Raw genomic sequence first — 22,119 nt, 5'->3', positions numbered from 1 at the left:
ACCCAAATATTGTAGCCATTGGACTCCTAGTACAACATCAACACCACCCATTGGAATAGAAAGCATTGGGCTATTCAATATATATTCTCCCATGGATAGCTTGATATTATGGCACTTTCCAGAGTAATTTATGGTTTCTCCACTTGCAGCCATCACTTGACACTTTGGTGTTGGATATAGGAAGCAATTCAATTCCTTGGTTATCTTTCAATGAATACAATTATGGGTACTACCCGAATAAATCAACACTATTACCTTTTTCTTCTTGATATGCCCCTCTATCTTGATAGTTTGAGGAGTGGTTATTAAAACCAATGCATTACAAGATATGGTCAGATTCATTTCTTCTTTCTCTAGGGTTTGTTCTTGGTGTATATCCTCTTCTTTTAATGTTTCTTGTTCCTTTTCTTCCCCCTCTTCCCAATCTATGTAAAATAATTTCTTCTCAACACACTTATTACCTTTAGTGTATTTGCTATCACAACTATAACAAAGCCCTTTTTCTATTTTTTCTTCCAATTGTTGTGGGGTCAACCTTGTAGGTTGTGGAAGGCTAGGGGAAACAACACTTCCATATTTATAGTTGTGAGTGATAGGCTTCCTTGTTTCCATAATTTTTCTTTCCATTTTTCTTGCCAACCTGAATGCCTTCTCCAATGAATTAGGTTCCCAAAGGCAAACCTCATGTTGGATGTTATCCTTTAAAGTCCCTATGAACACATCAATCCTATGCTCCTTTGGAATATCTTTTACCCTTATATTCAATTTTTGGAAGTCCTCAATGTGCTCCATCATTGAACTCTTTTGTTTGAGATTTATCCTTTTGTTTGAGATTTATCAATTGGATAAAAAAGGTGTTTCTTTTTATATCCTCATAATGTGCTATCATTTCTTCCATAAAAATTGCCCAAGTGACAATTTGTTTACGAGAGAAAAGCCATCGATACCATACAAATTTATTTGGTTCCAATTATAAAGTTTTAATGCATACCTTTTGTGTGTTTTTCACATTATGGAGATCAAAATATTGCTCCATCTGTAGTATCCATGTTACATGATCCTTGCCATCAAACTTCCTCATATCGATCTTTGGAACATGGTGGGTCTTCAATCCAACGTTAGAGTCTACGAAATCATGATTAACATTTATTTTGTTCTCATCATGAGTTTCTTTTACTACCCTTTTTCCATCAGTAAGCATTTTTTGTAGGAACTTTGTCAAATTTATCTTCAAATCTTCCATGTTTCCTTCCAATTTTTCTTCTATACCATCAATCTTAGCTTCCACGCCATTCATCTTAGCTTCCATGCCATCCATCTTAGCTTCCATGCCATTCATCTTAGCTTCCATGCCATCCATCTTAACTTCCACCCCATTCATCTTAGCTTCCACACCTTTCTTTAAACCGTCCATCTTAGCTTCTGTTACCTTTTGTGAGAGTGAAATTTGTTGCACTTGGTCTCGTAATTTTGATATATCATGTTGCATTTCTTCCTTTCCTTCATGAGTCATGCTAGAGATTTCAGGTTTCTTACTAGGTGTTTCCATTTTCTTTCTTCGGGTCATCAATTAATGATAATTACGCTTCACTATGCCCTTTGAATCACTTCAAACTAATTTTTTGACCCAAAATTATGCAATATTTTTAAAATACTACACACATTTTTTCACTTTATAGGAGCTCGATATTGAATTTTTTGTATCTCTATAATTGTGGATCTACAAGGTCTTTTCATTCTGTGGTAGCCCTCTGAGTTCTCTTTCTAATGCCACCAGTCTGGTCAAAGTTGGATTCTCCAAGAAAGAGTTATGCCCAATCTCCCAAGGTGACCTGATTATATACTTTTTCCATAGAGAGAACTTGTACAAAGTGCCACATGTCACTGTTTTGACCTTTACATATGAAAAAGATACACAAAAAACTATAATTTGACCTCTTTCTAAAAATTCTTACAAAATTTCAATCCGATGCTTAGACAGAAAGTTATGACGATTTTACCAAGTGTTTAGTCAATTTAATGTCTTAAATTGCTCTACATAAATTATCAATTCGGGTATCGTAAAATGATGAAGTGTGGTGCACTATATGTGCTTAGTTAACCTTTCTCTTACTTCGTTGTTTTATAGTTTATGTTGTTTCTAGAGTTTTGTTTCTCATGCTTAAGGAAATTAATCTAAGAAAGAAAAGTTATGCTTCTAAATGAAATCTATAAATGTTAATGGACAACTAAATCTCTTTTAATGTTGAAATCTAATTTCTAAAGAAGGGAGACAAGGAAATGAACATTAGATAAAAACAAATCAAAACCTGGAATATTTAGATTAATCTAAGCCAGAAAAATGTCTATGAAATGAAAGCAACAATGATAACAGTTAAATGAAGTGTTTTATCACTCTGCTATACAATTTTGGGAGAACTACCTCCTTGATAGCATTTTGAGGGACTCCATACTTTATTGTTTTAAAACTAAAAATGAAATTGCAACAAAATACAAAACATGTAAAGGAAAACTAATCTACTGTGTGCTCTAATGCTCCAAGCACCAATTGGAAAATACTTCCTTGGACTATTTTGCTAAGCATAGATTACACATTTAGATAAATCTACAATCAACCGGTTGAACACACTTGCATGAAATAAACTTGTATGAATGGAAAATATAAACTATTAAACATGAAAACAATTAAATGACATACTTGAATGAAATCAAAGCAAAGCTACAAAACAAAATCTATTCTAACTTACATTCTAATATGTTCTATGACATCTACTTCACATCTCCTTCCATGTTGGGAACATCAAAGCTTTATTCAAATTCTCTAAAATTACAAAGTACAACAAGTTGAGCTAACAAAGTTTACAAAGCTCTCCAAAGCTCCCAAATGAAGGGGAGAGATCTCCTATTTATACAAAAATATGAGAAGTCGTCTCATTAATGCGAGCCATGAATCTCTCCTTATACTTCTAGAATTCTAATCAAAATAGGAAATGATAAGACACATGTCTTCTTAGAGTTTCAATACAAATAGGAAATGTGACACATATCCTCATGATCCCATGATCCTCTCCACTCAGATTCGAATTTGGCCTTAGGATGCCACATAAAGGTCTTCTAGAAGCTTCCTTTTGACCTACACATGTCAACAATCTCATTCCACTTGTTAGGTATAAACATGTGCACATTATTTTCTAATTTTTAACCACAAATTCACTTAAAAACTCTAAGAATTAATAAATTTTGGAAAAACATAGATGTGACCCAATAATGATGAAAGTGAGATGAATGTAGTGACATGGTGGTGAAATGAAGGTGGAATGTAGGTGATATAATGGACATGATAGTGAAAGTGTAATGGAAGTGAATGATAATTTTAAGACCCAACATACCCCCCAACTGAAGCTATTGCATGTCCTCATGCAATATATATTACATTAATTCTTTTGATCCTCGAGCTTTGGCTTAACTTTGCATGATATCATTTGATAACTTCATACTTCTACAAAGTGTTTACTTGAATTGCAACATGGTTGGTTCTTATGTTACAACCATATTTTGTTGTTGCATTCAATTTTGATCTTTGAACTTTGCATAATGATAATTTGATTATTGTTGCAAAGTGTATCTTTATTGGATTGCATCATTGTTGGTTCTTGTGTGACAACCATGATTGTGTTTGTATCCAGTTATCCTTTAAGCACTTTTGAAAAGCCATTGTATGCTCATAATAATAATGTAATAGTTAATATATTTTGGAAGTATTTGGGTTTCTGAATATGATATGAACATGGAAAGATATGAATATGAGTGTATTCCGCCGCCCCGCCACCCCTCCCCCCCAACTGATGGTATTGGCAATTTTATGAAATGAGGAAGAGAAATGTTTTTTCCAACAATTATCATTCTAGATTTTTATCGAATTCTAAGGTAAAATGTTAGAAAATGAAGTACCTTAACTTACCCTTTGGAAATGGATGAGTTGTATGTGTGGTGGCTACAAAATTCTGATCATAATCTTTTTCAAGTGGTTGGACAAAAAGAGTCATGGATAACAAGATGAATTTTTATTGCTTCTACTAAAACTTGTTGAATCTGCTCCAAAATGTCGAAAATAATAGTCTTCATGACTTCAAAACTCATTGGCACAATTCCTACTATGTGAATAGATGTTTTGATGTTGAACATAGCAAGAAATTTTTGACTTAGTGGCCATTAATGGATGCCACTAGTCAACACGAGAACTATCACCATTGATGACAATGAGAGTCAAGATGCCCAAACACATCTTGCTAGGTACGAATAAATTTGTCGATGTCGAGTCACCTAGAAGATCCGATGAACAAGGGACATTAATGTATTCCCATTGTTTGTCGGCATGAGGACTTGCCATTAAGGCATGCAAGCCTTAAGGTTTTTTTGCAAGGAATTTATACTCAAATGACTATGGACTCAATAATTTGCATTGAAGCAGGATTTATTTGCGAAATGAAAATGATAGGAAAGGGAAAATGAAAATGGAAGATGGCAATGGAAAGTAGTAATGGCAATGGGAAATAAGCATGTAACTGAGCCTCTTGCTTTTATTTGTGGGTTAGGAGTGGACAAAAAGTAATGGAAAGTGTATGTGAATGTAAATGGAAAATATGAAGGGAAATGAGGTGAATGGTTTATTATGAAGTATGGATGTAATGGAGACAAAAGTTTTTGAAAGTTTTGCAAGTGTTTGGATCTGATTTTGCATTAGCATGTGCTCATGCATTGATGTTTCTTCCTTGTTGTTGATCATCCTCTTATGAAACAAATTAGTCTCTTAAGAGAGACATTATTCACTTGTAGTCATTTTTCCTTCCTCCTGGAACCTGCAAAAAAAACTAATACTTCTTCTGCAATGGAATGTAAGACTATCAAAATACAGAGGTGATCAATCTCTCTAGTTATGGTGTTTACACACAAAACTAAGAATTTGTATTAATGAAACAAGTTCACGAAGGAAAACCAAAAGAATTTATACTTGCTTTGGAATTAGTGCCTCAAGTTAATGTTATGTCTTTTGAGCAATTTATTTCATTATTTACTATTTCAAACTCTGATGATGGATTTTTCATTGTGTAGATCTCGTTGATATCTTTCCAACAACACTTGAATCATCGAAATCTAATTTTGCATGAGAAAGTTAGGCTGATTTGAACAGTGAGGTTTTTCAGCGGCAGAATTGATGTTTAATTGTGGAATGACTTTAGTTGCGGAATGGCTTTAGCTGCAAAATGGATTTAGCTGCAGAATGTGCATAGTTTTTGTACCTAAAAATCTTGAATAGAAAGTTAGTTATTCATTTTTTATTGTCAATCCAAAATTAATCAATACCTTCCAGAAAAGTGAGCAAACAATCTACTTATTTCATTGATTCATTTTATTTTTTTTGTGAAGCATAGGTAATGTAACCATTCTCTTCATTTGAAAGCGTGAACATCTTATGCCATAATTGCAATTTACAACCTCCCCTTCATGCATATTATTATTTATATCCAATGCCCTGATCGTGTAGCATAATAGGTGGATTATAGTTCACATGAATCTGAGATGGATACTTTATACATTATATTCAATTCCCTCTCCAACAAATGTAGGTAACCCATCTTGGACAAAATAAAGAGGTTTTAGTAAGGTTGGGCAGGCATCACGCACACCTATATGCAACTTTGAAAGGAATTACAGTTTGCATAGATGCCAAAGCTGAGCATCCGATTATAAAGTGCTAAAGAGACAATAAATGAAGAATATATGGAGAAACATGGGCATGGCCACTGAGCTTCAATCTACTGGCACATCAACCTCCATATTCAATCCAGACATGCCAAGAATCTTGACAAAATCTTCAATTGTCAAACCACAATCTTTTGAATATCATGCTTCCTCCAAAACTTGACCCACAACTTGCTGTCGCTGCTCTTCAGAAATGAAAGATCCTGTCAAATGCCGCAACACTTCGAGTATATCTTCGACTGTCACCTTCCCACTGCCATCTGAATCATAAACCTTGAAGATGAATTCAATATTTTGTTGAATACTTGCTCTGGAACTGAAGGATGATAAAAAAAAACTAAGAAATCATTGAATTTCAAACCATCCAACATTCTCAGCAATCTTTGAGAAAGTGGATTCTGATCTAGGTGGATGTTGGTTGCTACCCACCTATCCCATTTGGACCCCCACCATTTTTTCTCTTAGTATTTTGAGTTTCTTTAATTGTAGCACAACTTAATATTTTTAGCAGTTTTTCAGGTCTTGAACATCCGGAGCCGTTTTGAGGCCATAAACGACGTTTTTTGGGAAATCTAGGGGCAACATGGGTCCATGTACCAATGTTTCCCTTCTCAAAGCTGTAGTGCTTGGATAGATATTTCTAATGAGCTATTGTATGTTTCAAGCGGAGATCGTATGCCAAAGTTATGACCTCGGGAAGTTGATGTACCAATTTACCCAAATGGGGCCCACAGTTTGGCGTTCCATCTTCTAGGGTTAGGTTTTGGAATGTTAAGGGTTTTCCATTGTTTCTGAACAATAAGTAAGCCTTCGAGCCTCATTGTAACATAGTTCAGAGGAATGTAGCCACCACATCTCTTCTCAGAGATAAGCTACCATCGCCCTAGCTTATTTCTTTCCATTTCTGTTTGTAAGCATATTTTAGTATTTTACAGTAATGAAATGAAGTATTATTTCTGCTGCATCTGTGCATTTATGGTTATCTCATCTCTGTGTTTATGGTTATCTCTGTAATTCATTGCGTTCCTGTTTAAATCTAGATCAGTGGTATCAGAGTAGTCTGCTTTTTCTCTATTTTTCTTTGCATGTCCCCAACGAGGTTGGGATATAAGGAGTTAGGGCTTAAATTGGTTGAACCTTTGCAAGAATATCCTTGCAAATCCCGATGGCCTCCCATGGTAGATGAGAAGAAAGAAAAGGGGGTAGGAAATCCTATCAAAATCTTGCTCGAAGAAGCGCTCGAGTGGCAAAGAAACGCGATGATGGATAGCTTTGCGTAGATCCTTCAGCTGCTACCTAGAGGCAATGCATTGGCTTCCAACAGCTACTTTGGAAATGCCACACTGTTTAAGGTACAAGTTAATTTTGAAATCCTCATATTTGAGGGTCAACTAGATGCAAATGCCATAGACAAATGGTTAAATCTGCTAGAGGGTTATTTTTCTATTCATGAATTTTCGAGTCGGGAAAAGATTATTTTCGCTCTTCTCAAAGTAGCCCCCCACATCAAGAACTGGTGGGAAACCTACTACAAGCAGAAGGATGAAAGTATAGGCTCACTATTTTCAGCCGCACCCACTTGGGATTCATTCCGGGATGTCATTAAGGAGCAGTACTACCCTGTCAAAAGATATGAGGACAAATACATCAAATGGACCACATTGCAAGAGGGAAGGGACCAAGATGTGCCAGAGTTCACCAAAATTTTTCATACCCTTCGAACACAGTTGGGTATCAAAGATTCTGATCTGCATTTGGTACTCAAATACCATGGCTACCTACACAGGTAGATCTAGGAAGAGATGGAGTTCCTGAACATCTTATCGCTCGGCACGACGTACCGATACACTTTCAAAATCAAGCAAAAGTTCAAACAAAAGAAGTGAGACTTTGGATCTGCAAATCCAAAGACCAAAGGACAAAGCCAAGGTGGGGTGACCCAAGACAACCTATCGAAGCCGCAAGAAAAGAACAACACCACGAAGTCAAAGAAGGACACAGGAAAGTGGTGTGAGTTCCATAAGATCCCCACTCACAACACAAGTGAGTGTCGGACCAAGTAGTCACTGGTGGCCGAGTTGAAGGCTTCTGAAGCAGATGCATGTTCCAACCCTGAGCCAGAACGTGACAAGGGGAATGGCAAAGGGAAGCAGATCATTGATGCAGATCCCAGTGCCATTGTTGCCACTGCCAAGATCCAAAAAAATGAGCTCAAAGATCCAGAGGAGGGGGAACATCTTTTCCACTCAGAGATGTGGGTGAAGGGTTTGCTGCTACAATTCATTTTCGATAGTGGCAGCCAAAAGAACCTCATCTCAGTAGAGGTCGTGAAGCAATTGGGCCTACCGACTACACCACACCCGCAGCCATACAGTATTGGGTGGCTACATGAAGGACAAGATCTCTAGAAGGATACAATCTTATCTCTTCCTCTACGGATCAAATTTCATAAATTTTCAGACTGGATACTCCTGGAACACAACACCACAATCTGAAGGCCTCGTTTCATCAAATTTTAATACTAGACCCATCAACAACATTGAAGATCAAAATTAATCACTATTGCAATACAGCCAATCACTTAAAACCCATCATCACTGAAGAAAATCACAATCAATCAATTTAAACAATCAGAAAACTATCACCATAACACAATCACCAGACACAAAGCAAAACCCAGAACTCTGCATCAACAACTAGAACCAACTGCAACTTCAAACATCATATTTCATAATGTGTATGCTACTTCGATGTGCCGAACCGGCGTGTATACGTGCTTTTACCAAAGCGAACCAGTGTACAGATCTACAAACACTAACTTAAAGCATCACAACTATTCTAGACCTCAGTCATACCCAGATCAAAACATTTATAGTGTAAATCATGCTTTAGTATTCAGATCTAGACTATCCATGATCAGAGCACATAAAGATAATTCATTTTAGGTTTTATGATCCTGATCCATGATCAGATTTCATCCCTCATCAACTACTAAGGTTCATCCTTAGTTCAGATCAAGAAAAGTGCCAGAAACCCATAACATGCATATTTGCTTTTGATCTCACTCTTCATAAGATATTCATTACTTGCACTCATATCCCTTTGATCCTCTCGCCTTATATAGTTTTAGGCCTTTCTCAATACCTCAGACCAAAACCACTTAGGACTAATACCTCAGACCAAAACCACTTAGGACCAATACCTCTGACCAAATACCTCGGACCAATACCTCGGACCAAAACCTTGATTTTCCATCCTACACATGCTTTTCTTTTTGTGAAATTGCATGCATGCATATACACTCCTTTTTTTCTGTTAACTCGTGTGTATATGGTACTTGGAAGAAATGAACCAATGTATACCTCTCTTTCTTCAATTTCTAGAGTCTAATCTGTAATCCTTTGTTGTCAAGTTGTTGTACTATGAACTGTCATCTATGTGAGTTTCCATCAAGGACAACATCTATATCATAATGTCAACAATCGAAATTGCAACATGCTATTTTGCACCACAAGTTTCAAAAATCTACAAAGGTAGAGGGCTTGACCACAAAGATCCATTTTCAGCCTTAAAAGTAGATATTGCAATGTATTCTCAGCTAGTTGAAGTCCTTATAGTGGGTGATTTCAATGCTAGGAATCCAAGTGAACAAGTTAGCATTCTTTGCTATAAAAAGGACTGCAACCCTATTTGGATTACAGAAGAGAGTAATCATTAGTGGGAAAAAATTTTAGAGGATGAGGGCTGCAATCTCTTTGGTGAAAAATTGCTTACTCTATGTGGCCCTTTGATTTAGTCATTTGTAATGGCTTGACTAGATGGGAAAACTCCGGTAATTTCACTTGTAATTCTTACAATGGAGAAAATGTAGTAGATTATGTAATTTTCTCACTTGGTTTGTGTGAGAAAATGGAGGAAGTTTTGATTGGAGATTAGCTTTGGGACTTAAAATCAGATCACAAGCCAATTTATTTAAGTTTCTCCTAGATTGGAAAGAAACAATTAGAGTAAAAAATTCAGCATGTCCAACAAAATCTCCCAAAGGGCAGAATTCTTTTGACTCCAGAAAATTGTAATACCTTCAAAATGACACTAGAGAAGCTCTTCAAGAAGGTGAAAATCACAAATCACACCCTTCATAGTCATGAATTAACACATTTAATTCAATGCGCACTTGCAGAGTGCAAAAGAAAAAAAACTAAGAAGTCCGAAACAAATTGATTTCCAATTAATGCTTGGTTTGACGAGAAATGCAAAAAGGCAAGGAGAAAGTGGAAAGAGTTAAACAAGGATAACATAAAGCTCAAAGCTTACAAACAATTATTAAGCAATAAAGAGGTTGATTTCATGGTTTCAAGGAGGGAAGAACTAATATTCCTTAGGAAGCATAATCCCAAATTATTTTGGAAGGAGCTCCAAACGAGAAAGATACAAACTGGAAATAGTATTACAACTTCTAAATGATTTCGTTATGTAAGACAACTCTATGAACAAGATCCCAAGGTTTACCCCCCACCCCTTGGTCAACACTGATATTGAACTCTTCACGATGCAAGAGGTAGAGATGGGTATCAAGAAGTTGGGTGTTGGAAAAGCAAAAGACTTAGTTGAACTCCAAGTAGAATATCTAAAGTAGGGCTCAAAGATTCTTGCACCTCACATTACAAATTTTTTTAACAACCTCATACAATAGTGGCTCCCCACAGATTGGACAACTAGTCTGCAAATACCTCTTTTCAAGAGCGGTGACGTCAATAATCCCTCCAATTATAGGACCATCATGATAAACCCTTTGTTTGCAAAGCTATTTGGAAGCATGCTAGAAAATAAAATTATCAAGTGGGCAGAAGAAAGAGATAAGCCTGCTAAAGGGCAAGCATGTTTTATACCTAAACATTCCACATTTGATCATTGTATAGCTTTAAGGCACATCATTGAAAAAGTTTGGGAGAAAAAGGAAGAAGTCTTTTGTTGCTTTGTGATTTCAGAAAAGCGTATGAAATGGTTCCTAGGGATAAGCTTTGGCACAGAAGGGAGGAAATTGGGGTTCCTAAACATTTGAGAGCATCTATGCATAGGATGTATGAAGAGGTGAAAGTCAAAATTAGAACTTCAGTAGGCATTTCTGAAAGCTTTAGAAGTGATATCAGGGTCAGGCAAGGTTGCCCACTATCTCCTACCTTTTTGGTTTATATATCGACAAGTTTGAGGAGCGGTTAAATTCGCAAGGGGGTGATGGTATCTATTTGGGAAGTTTGTTATAAGGCTTCTTTTGTATGTAGATGACCTTATTCTAATTGCTAAATTAGCTCCTGGTTTGCGAGAGAACTTACTATCCCTTGAGAATTTTTGTAGAAGTGTGGGGTTGCAAGTCAATATCAACAAAACGAAAGTAGTGGTTTTATCTAAAAAAAGAGAACATAACCAACATAAGTTCTACTTTGAAGGCAACTTTCTGGAAGAAGTTGCAAATTACAAATACCTCGGAATTGACTTCAACAAAAATCTAACTGGGATGGTTGTAGAAAGAAAATAACTTTGGGGGTGGGGGGGGTTGGAAAGCATTTTATGCTTTTCAAAATAGGGGTAGAGAGGCAAAGTTACGGGATTGGAAAACCACTCAAACTCTTTTTGGGCTTCTAGTGATTCTGGTGATTCTCTATGGTTGTGAACTATGGACTAGTAGTACATCCAACATGCAGTGGAAACAAATTGAGAAAATTTAGAAGCGTTTGATTACAAAAAATTCAAGATTAAAAGTGTAGTTCTGCATGTTATCTTGTTAAGTGAAATAGAGGTTGCTCCTATTGAAGCAATTACTATGGTGCGAGTCATAAGGTATTTAAAAAAAATTGAACAAATGGAAGAGGGTAGGTGGCCTTAAGTTGTCTTTAATGACATATTGTGAAACAGAAAAAAGAGTTGGATGCAACAGAATAACAAATGGTTTAGTAAATGGTGTATTTGCTTGAACATGTGTCCCATAAACAACAAAGAGATAAAAGCTTTTGTTATGGATAAGTTCCATAAGTGTACATGGAATAAGGAGCTAGGAAGAAAGAAAAAGTAATATATTGAAGCTTTTAATCCCACTCATAGTTATCAACAAAAAGCATGCATAAAGGGCAATATATCTTGGAGAGCCAACATTCTTATTGCTCTGTTAAGGACTAATTCTCATCAACTCCGTTGTGAAACAGGGTGGTTGGAAAAGGACAAAAGAAGTGTGGGAGGAAAGAGTATGCATTTTTTGTTCTTCTGGAAAAGTGGAAATAGAAAATAATTTCATTTTAAAATGTGAGGCCTTCAAAGACAACAGGAAAATTTATGCAGATATGCTAACAGCTAGCTCTTAGGATAATATATTTAGCGAGGGGTTTGTTGAGAAGGTGGGAGCATTTATTGTGAGGCTTCATAGAAAAGGGGCCAAATACATCAAGTAGACGAAGAAGCAATCTGTCCCATAGGCTATCTTTAGCCTCATGGACATTAAAATAATTTTCTTACTTTCTATACATTTATGTAATAAATAACCATCAATTCAACACGAGGAAGGTTAGATATGACTATAGAGGATAGCTAATCACCGCAGATTATCATGGCATGGAAAGGATCATAAATTAGTATTTTATTTTATTTGATATTTTTGTGGATCATTTTTTTCCATGAAGTATTTAGTTCTCATTCAATCATTATTTTACAGTTTTACTAGGACCATTGTTGAATTTCATTGTCAAACTGTTCAACATTGAATTTTAGTTTGAAATCATATTGTTATTTTCTCTCAACCACATATACAACGAAAGAGATCTCAATCGTATACATAGCGTAATAAATCACAACAAGAGTCATTGGATTCTCCTCTCCCTTCACATGTTTAAATAACTAGGTTTTGGAATAGCTTCTTAAACATATGTTTGGAGGACCTATCCTCCATTCTCCAACAAGCAACTAAATATAGGACTCTTTTCTATTATTTTGATTCCTATAAATTAAGTTGTATTTACATCAAATTAGATGTTAAGTTGTTACTTATATACAAGTTGATGAAGAAGAAGAAGAAGGTGATGATGATGACAATGATGATGAAGATGATGACAACAATGACGATGATGACGAAGACAACGATGACGAAGACAACGATGAAGACAACAATGACAATGACGAGGACATGTATCAAAAAACAAGGATATTTTTATTTCTTTGCTATAAATAAATCTCATTTTTTTTAATTAAAATATATTAAAATTAATTTTCAAATATATATTACTTTTTCCTCTTGGCAATAAAAATATTTAATTATTAATAGATGAATTTCTATTTGGTGGGATTTTTTTTATGTTTTTATTCAACTAAATTTAAAAATCTATAATATTATGGAGAGAGTGATGAGAGTTAATAGGCCTCACAAATTGTAACCTTGCTTTGATACCATATGTAACAATGCATATTTAAAATATACAACTAAATTTATTACTAATCAACACACAAACTGTTCAACTAAATGACATAGAAGTTTTGAAACCATTAGTAGAGAAGACTTACTAGTAGTGATGATATACCTTACCTATGATTCCAAGTTGTAATGCTACACAGATCTTGTTGACCGCAACAAAGGTTTTGGGACGACTCTCCACCCAACCGTAGGCTCAACTGCACATAATATTTCTACAGTTGGCCACCCCAAGCCTTAAATTAACTACTACTGCTAGGGAATCCTTTGTCTCACAACACTCTCCTTCCAAAGGTATGAATAATGCTTCTCATCTCCCTTTTTTCCCATTAAATAGAAAAACTGGTTGCAAAAATGGAAAGGGATCGGAAAGATATCCACATGCACACAATCCATGTGTCAACATGCCAACTTTTATTTATGTATTATAAGATTTATTGTTTTATTTCATTATATATTAATATTATTTCATTTATTATTATTAATATTATGGGGCATTACATTATAATGTAATCCAAATGTAATATTGAAATATTTATTATATTTATTACTTTATTTTCTAGTTAAAGAATGTTCCTCATGCTTTTAGGGTTTATTGAGTCAAAATAAATTTTTCATGAGTAAAAAAAAAGTACTTGAGTCAAAGTCCCATTTGGACTATTGTAAGAAAAATGAAAAATATTTTATTTTGAGTCAAAATAGCCAAAGATGTCATCGCAAGCCCAAGTCAGCCTCCTGGACAAGTCGACCTAGAAGAGGCAACTATTCAATATTTGACTCTCCTGGATGTGTATAAATAAGACATGTTCGACCTCATTTCATCACTCACTCACAACTTCAATTTTTGTGCAAGAAAAAGGAAGAATTTTAGTGAAAGTCAAAAGATAAAGAAAGCAGAGTCAAAAAAGAGAAAAGTTATATTTTTTGCCCTAATCTATTCACATGTGCAATATCTTTTGTGGTATTTTAGCATTGGTACAGGGCCGAACTTTAGCCATTTATTGCAAGTTTGAAAATTCTGTGGTTTGATAAAAAAATTCAGATATTTGACTAGTGTTGACCTTCCTGACTTTGATTTGGTTGGAACAGAAGTGAAAGAGGGCTAACTTGGGTCTTATGACAGTGTTAGTCTTGGATTTTGGGTCTTGGAAATCTCAGTTTCATCTCATTCTATAAGAAGAGGGTTTATTGGGTTTTCCCCCTTGTGGGGTTTTTCCCTAGCTTGGAGCCTACATCTTTATGTTCTTTTTCACTTGTGATCTTCATGTTTGTATATTTTTGGTAATTTATTGATGAAGAAAAAAATTATAAGGGTCATAGCATGGAGCTAAATTACACATTTTAGCGAAATGAGGGCACGTTTTGGTGAAAAATGTATGCTCAATCAAGCAATTTTTAAGCACTCGATCGAGGATTAAACAAACCCTTAATCGAGACATTTTCTAACTTGAGTTAAAGACTTGATCGAGAGTTATGGCTCAATAGAGCTATATTTTTTTAAGATATATTTTACCATTAATAACATTAATAAATTTTGGTAAGGGGGATGACATGTTAGGATTTTTAATGGCTCAATCAAGCCGCTAGTTAACCACATATGTGACTCGATTGAGGGTTACTTTAATGATTGATCGAGTCATTTTTATTTTTATTTTAAGCGCTCGATTGAGCTCTTGAAGTCCTAAAAATTAGTGTTTCAACACCCCTTCTACAAATTCCTCTGCAACCCCATTTTGTACCCTAGCTAATTTAGGGCAGAATTAGTCCTTAAGTAGCGGAGTTGATCATGTTGGATTCATGAAATAATCCTCTATCCAATGGCATATGAATTTGACACTTTTGAATTCATATGATATTTTTCATATAATTTCTTTTAAACATAACACTTGAAATTTTTTTGGTCAGTTTCAAAGGGGATGAATAAAAAATCAATAACATAAAATATACACAACGAAAAAATTTCAAAAAATACCACTGTCTTCACTGATGAGTCCTCTGCAAAAAGGTACTCTTCGTTTTTAAATTTATTTTAAGAGTTGAAAAAAATCTTACGTGAACATATGTCTCCAAAATGAAATTGAAATATTACTTCACCAAATTTGAAAAATAATAAAAAATATTATTTTGCATAAAAAAACGAAATTTTAATATGAAAAAATTAGTTCTTTTTGTGTATATCATGTTTACATATATATTTTTACAATTACACATTTTAGACTAAGTTATGCTAGGTGAACACACTCATACCTCTTAAGCTTTGTGAAAATTTGCAAGGACATATATTGCATTTAATGGAAAATTGAGATTATACGACACTAATTTGTTTTACAAAAAATATCGTTAGGACAACAACATAATTCTCCACATATTTTTTTTGACTCAGAATCAAAATTCATAATGATTGTATGAATTTTGAGGATTGCAATTTGATAAAAGAGGAAAAACTTGAAATTTCATCTCCGCATTTGGCCCAAAAGTGTAACCCATCTTCATGCTTTCAATCATAATAAAATGCCAACAACATTCTCAAGTAATTATCAAATAATATAAATCACCCTAATCTACAAACATATTGATTTCTCAACATGGTATCAGAGTTAGGGTGAAGGAAGGTCAACTTAAAGATCACTCTTGTTGGAACATTTGAAGATATTTTTACAATAATCATCAACTACATTGGATGACATCATTTGTAATAATTATGATTGAACAAATTCTTTTATCAAGGTAAATAGGAAGAATATCCAAAGACCATCATATTTGTAGCAGAATAAGGCCACGGTAGCAACTATCTCTCTCTCTATATCATTGAATGCTTTTGGAAACATTGTCAAGTTCATCATCATAGAAACTAATACATTATTGTAGTAGCCATCCTTGAAGACGTCACTATAAGAATTCAATAACATATTTGAAGAATCTTGGAAGCATCATCAACATTATTGAAGTGCTTCTATATTAACCTACTCTTCTTTGACAAGTGAGTACTTTACTACATTATATGTCTCAATCCTCTAGTCAAATGAGATTTGGTTTTAAGGAAGGAAACAAGCTCGATGGAGCCTCTAATTTCAAGGCTTGGAAGAAAAGAATTGATTTGGTTCTCATAGAAAATGAAGTCATGGATTTTGTTCTTGGTAAAGTTCGAGAACCAGATAAAAACAATGCTCAAGTAGTGGAAAAATAAAATAAGAGAGAAGCCATGGCTCAAAGAATCCTCTTTGAGTCTATCAAAGATGATCTCATCTCCTTTGTTTTAGATTTGTCCACATTCAAAGAAGTCTATGAAAAATTGGTGAGATTATATCCCGTCAATACTATTCGTTAGAAAATATCACCAAGAAATAAACTTTATCGAACAAGGATATCAAAATATGAAAATATGGCCTCATATCTTATGAAGGTCTCAAAATTGAAGGATCAATTTCAAGGAATTGTAAAAGTCATATCTAATTCGGAATTAATCACTTTTGCACTCAATTCGCTACCTCCAGATTGGAGTGGTTTTGTACGTAGCAAATATGCAAGAAAATAAATTCCAATATTCAAGGAAATTTAGGCACAATGTGTTCTAGAAGAAGCAATGATAAAGTCCAAGAATGACACCAAACCTAATAGTGAAAATGCTCAAACTTTTGCTACTATATCAAAGAATAATTTTAGAAGATTTGGAAAATTTTGAACCTTGTCATAGGTAAAATAACAACAACTACACTCAACCATGTGGAAATCGAGACATGTCTAAAGTGAAATGCTTTGATTGCAATGGATTTGGAGATTATAAAAGAGATTGTCCCAAAGATCCTAAGAGCAAGAAGAACACTAAAAAGAAAGAAGTGAATATTACATTTCAAAAGATGAAGAAGCTAAGAAATCAAAGATTGAAGACAACAAGGACCTCTATTATTAAAGGATTTGACTAATACTAGGTTTGCATACAATTTATTTTAATGGGATTTAGAGTAGAAATTACAATTACATTTGTGTAGAAGAGTTTTGAGTATCATGAAGAAGCATATAGCATTGGATGAATTAGATTACATATGAAGTTATAGAAGGGATATACTCCATTTCATATCTTCACAAAAGAGTTGAAATCAATCACCACATCATCCAATTAGCCAAAATAGAAGAGTTTGGGTCATAAAAAATTTTCTTCACATCATTATGCAATCACAAGCATTCTACAGTCACCAAAGAAATTATTTTCATCATGAATACATTGAACCGATCGTATAACAAGTAAGGACTGCAAGATTTACAATAGAAGCAAAAATATAATAGAATCAAGGTTGTTTTGCAACAATATAGAAGTTTCAAAGTTTAACATTTGAATGGAAGAATTAAAAGAATTTATCATAAATATATTCTACTAGAAGAACATGGAACTGACAATGAAGCAGTCTAGAAGTATACAAGTATGAAAATAGTCTAAAAGCAAAATGGAAGCATAAGAGAAGGAACCTCATCATTTATGGACATCATCTTCAAAGAATGTTAATATAGCAGTTCAAAAGTAGTCAACCGAACGAAAACATGGGAGAAAGAAGTATGTTTGTCTTAAAAAATGTTCTTCATTAGACATCTAGAAAATGACTCGTATCTTCAAAAGAATTGAAGGAAGAATTTAATGCATGAAATATAGTTGGACATGATATTAATAGAAAAGACATGATATGTCTTGGTCAAAGAGTTGAAAAGGAAAGTTAAGATACTTCTAGATGGACATTTGACATATGGCAACAAACACACATCATTGGAAGAACTTTTTGATACTACCATTGATATTTATTCAAAATAATTTCTTTAATAATGTTAAGAAGGAAGTAATGTTGACTTCAGAAGGAGCTAGAAGTAGAAATTGACTTGAAGGATATTACAACTTGAAAATTGGAGCAACATCAACTATTTTGGAAACTCTGAGAATAAGGAATGACATCAATAATGTCTGGGATATGGTAAGGCTTCACGATTTTTTTATATAGAAGGAGTATATACACTATAGGGGAAGAAAAGGAAGTGAATTGATAGAAGAATTCATGAGACAATTTGTTGTTCACTTGATGATATATTGGATTTGATATTGACAGATAATGATCTCACCCACCTCATCTTGAAAGAGGAAGGTTTTTTCAGGTATTATTGCTGATAAAGATACTACTGATGATTGGAAGATGCTATAATTCCTTGGAAGCTATTATAATTGCTGATAAAGATGCCTACTACATTGGTCTTAGTGGAGGTTAATCGTCATCATCATCATCATCATGATTTTTTGAATTGAATGAATATTTTATTTATGTTTTAGAAAAGAGAGGTGTCAACTCCACTTTGAGCACAAATGAAATCAAGTGGCATCACACATCACCCTCATATGGGCTTTAAAATACACCTCTCACACAACCATTAACTTGATTAAATTTTCAATGAAAAATAAATTTTAATTTTATAACCATATATGAGTTGTATTTAATTGAAGTTTCAATTGAAAATAAATTTTTTATTTTATAATCCTTCATATTTAAGGATAGAATATGCACACATACAACTAAAAAATACTTAATGTAGCCTTACATTGTAACTTTATTATTTTATTGCGATCTAAAAATACTTTGCATATCCTTACATTGTAATTCTATTGCATCATTATTATATCTACTGAGGTAGGTATATAGCGATCATTATGCCACTAACTATATATTAATTGTGTTAACTTATTTTTAATATTTTTCTTTTAGGCCAAGTTTTAGTGCAACTAAGCAGTGGAGGCTCGGATGATAATGCTTAACCAAAGTTTTCCTTCTGTTTGATTGGGCAACCAAATGAAACTCTTATTGCAACTTTTCTTTCCATTAATTGGAACAGTGCATTAATTTTACAACATATCCTAAGTTTTATTTTGAGCACCGTATTAACTTTACAACATATCCTAATTTTTTTTTGGCAGTGTATTAGCTTCCTTTACAACATTCATAAGTTTTATTTTGAGCGCCAGCTTCTAAATAAGATATACTAAGTTTCTATTTTTAGGGCAGTTGAACAATGTCGCGGAACATATTGTTTCCATGTGAGCTATTTGTCACCCTTCCCACACAGTCGTTGTCAGGGTTTCCTACTAAAATCACAATGAGTCCTGCGGGTTATTGATTTCAAACTTCATACTTCACTTTTCTCTATATCTTTGATTTTGGTCTCAGATCAATGAGCTCTTGTACTCGATCTTCATGTGTACACTCCCTTCTAGTACTTGATCCTTATGTGCACTCTCTTTTTTCATGACAATAGGCATAAGATTCTTCGATAGCAACAGGAGTAAGGAGTAAAGGAAGAGGATTCTTTAACAACAAGAGTAAGGAGTAGAGGCAGCACTTGCATCATAGTGCATCATATATTACTAGTCTAATTATTGATTATTACATTGTTGTTAGACTATTTATGATTCCTTCTAATAGTGACATCTAGAGCATGGTTTTGACCCATCTCGACTCAATCACTTTTGTGAATTTGCAACAAAACCTTGTTATTAAACATAAAACCCTATAAACAACAACTCAAATATTAGAACAATGAATTTGTAAAACCAAATTAGGCACTTTCCATTCTATAAAAGAAATGTGGCAAAAGAAATGTGGAAAAATAACTATGTACTTGGGGCAATTGCAAGTAAGAATAGGTGCCCAAGTGTCAATACCAATGGACTTTATAAGTCCTCACCTTCTTTCATCTAGGTTTTGTAAGTATGGCAATGGATTCATACTTTGTAAGTCCTTGTCTTCTTTCATCTAGGTTTTGTAAATATGTAAATGGATTCATTACTTATCATTGTTGATGAAGTAAAGAAAATCACATATGTAGCTTGAGACCGCTAAGTAAGGGGTAGGGGGAAATATCAATGAAGTATTTGGTTCTATAGAAAAAATGTGTCTATCCACATGTTCTACAAATTGATCAAGGTTTTTCCCACATACATTTGACACCTACAAATTCTGGTGATAAAGACAAAACTTGGGTGACCCCTGCATTTTAGCCTTTGAAAGTGGAGGAAATTCCAACATGAAGATATTAGAAACTATAACTTTCCATCCCATTCACCCTTTGTTTGTTTGATTCCACTTTTCATTTTCAGTTTGTTTGGCTTATATTGAGGTGTATTTCTTTATGCAAATCTACCACCCCAAGTGAGCATAGCTTTCATATATCAATTTGAGATCTATAAGTGATGGCTTAAGGATTCAACACTCCCCCACAAATTGGGTAAGAAATCCAACAAATAAAATTGATAAATTGTTCCTTACTATTCCCAACAAATAAAATTGATAAATTGTTCCTTACTATTTATGATTGACTGGTAATATTTTCCATGCATACTTCATTTTCAACCTCTCAAACAAACCCCTAAAAATTCTAAATCACGTGGAGAAGGACTATACAATATTTGATCAATAATATATATATACATATCATCTCTACATGCATTTCAGAGATCATTTCAACACACCAAGGAATTCGAGAAAGCAACCAATGCACTAAACTCTTATTTTCAAGTATGGGGTAAAGTGTTCATATATTATCTTTCCTATGTTCAAATATTTAGTCGAAGTGAAGAGTGATTGAAACTCTCTGGTTATCTTATTCAGTTTTAGCTACCAATACATATATAAAGATGGATCAAAACTAAGCATGTGGATACATCTAGGAAGAGGACCATATTTCTTATTGGTGGATAACACATTGAGTTTTTATATATTGAAAATAAATTTGATATGCTACTAATTAGCAAATCTGAGGCATATCTATGTATAATTTCGTTGCTTTGTCATATTATTAATTAGCAAATATGATGCATGTAGATGTATTTTCTTATGGACATGCACAACAAATTGATGCACCATGACAACATATATTGTACTTTTGTATGCAAGATTAACACTCTCAAAGTAATTTTCATTGATCATGCATCATTATCATCAACACCAATAATTTTCATTGTTCATGCATTATTATAATCAACACAGTACATATTAGATTAGACATCCTTGGAAATTTTGTGCATGGATTGAATGTTATGGAAAAATAACACCAAGACACAAATTAAGATATAGGATGCCCATAATTTTAGTGTGCTCCTTAAACTACTTCATTCACAAACTACTCTCATGCACAATTGAGAATGGGAGACATTTTTGAAGCGAGTCATAGTTGCATTACTAAAATAAAATTAATAAATAGTAGAAAAGTAGAATTATTATTTATAGAAAAATACATGAGAATTAATCAAAAGTAGAAGTATTATTTATAGTAAATATAACATGCTTCTCATGTCAGAGAAAAATGTCATTTTGGGAAATTTAAAATCAAAAATATTACTTATAAAAATTATAACATGCTTCCACACCATCAATAAGTGAGAAATGTCATTTTGGGAAATTTAAAATCAAAAATATTATTTATAAAAAATACAATCCAGTGTATTGGAGAAAAATGCCATTTTGAGAAAAAAAGAAAAAAGAAAATGAATTGTAACATATAAAAAATACAACATGCTTCTACGCCAGCAAATTTACAGTCCAACATGTTAGGAGAAAAATGCCATTTCTCGGAAAACTACAAGTCCAATTGGTTGCACAGAAACATATATAGTAGGTCTACCCGATCCAATTGTTTGCACAGAAGCAAATTTAGCAACTTCATTAAAACGTTGAGATGCCACCATACGCAATCGTTCAATTCCAGTCTTGTAGGCAGGTATACCGTCTGCCATTGAGCCTTGTTATTATAATGGGATCAAAGTTTTTTAGTTTAATTGGGATCTAAAGTTTTCTAGTTTAATTGTGTGGTTGTAAGTTTGACATTCATATTTTATGTTTTATATGGTTTAATATCATAGCTTTACATTGTAATTT

At 33.8% G+C, this 22,119-nt stretch overlaps 1 pseudogene; it reads right to left on the bottom strand.

Annotated features, from left to right (window-relative positions):
* Positions 1-5,811: 5,811 nt before the first annotated feature.
* On the bottom strand, positions 5,812-21,977 carry LOC149227446 (calcineurin subunit B-like; annotated as a pseudogene).
* Between the last annotated feature and the right edge of the window lie 142 nt (positions 21,978-22,119).

The sequence above is a fragment of the Pinus tabuliformis genome, chromosome J, assembly GCF_031772625.1.
Source record: "Pinus tabuliformis cultivar Carrire ecotype Pingquan chromosome J, CPIR1, whole genome shotgun sequence".
In the NCBI taxonomy this organism is placed as follows: domain Eukaryota; kingdom Viridiplantae; phylum Streptophyta; class Pinopsida; order Pinales; family Pinaceae; genus Pinus; species Pinus tabuliformis.
This window is presented reverse-complemented; position numbering and strand designations above follow the sequence as displayed.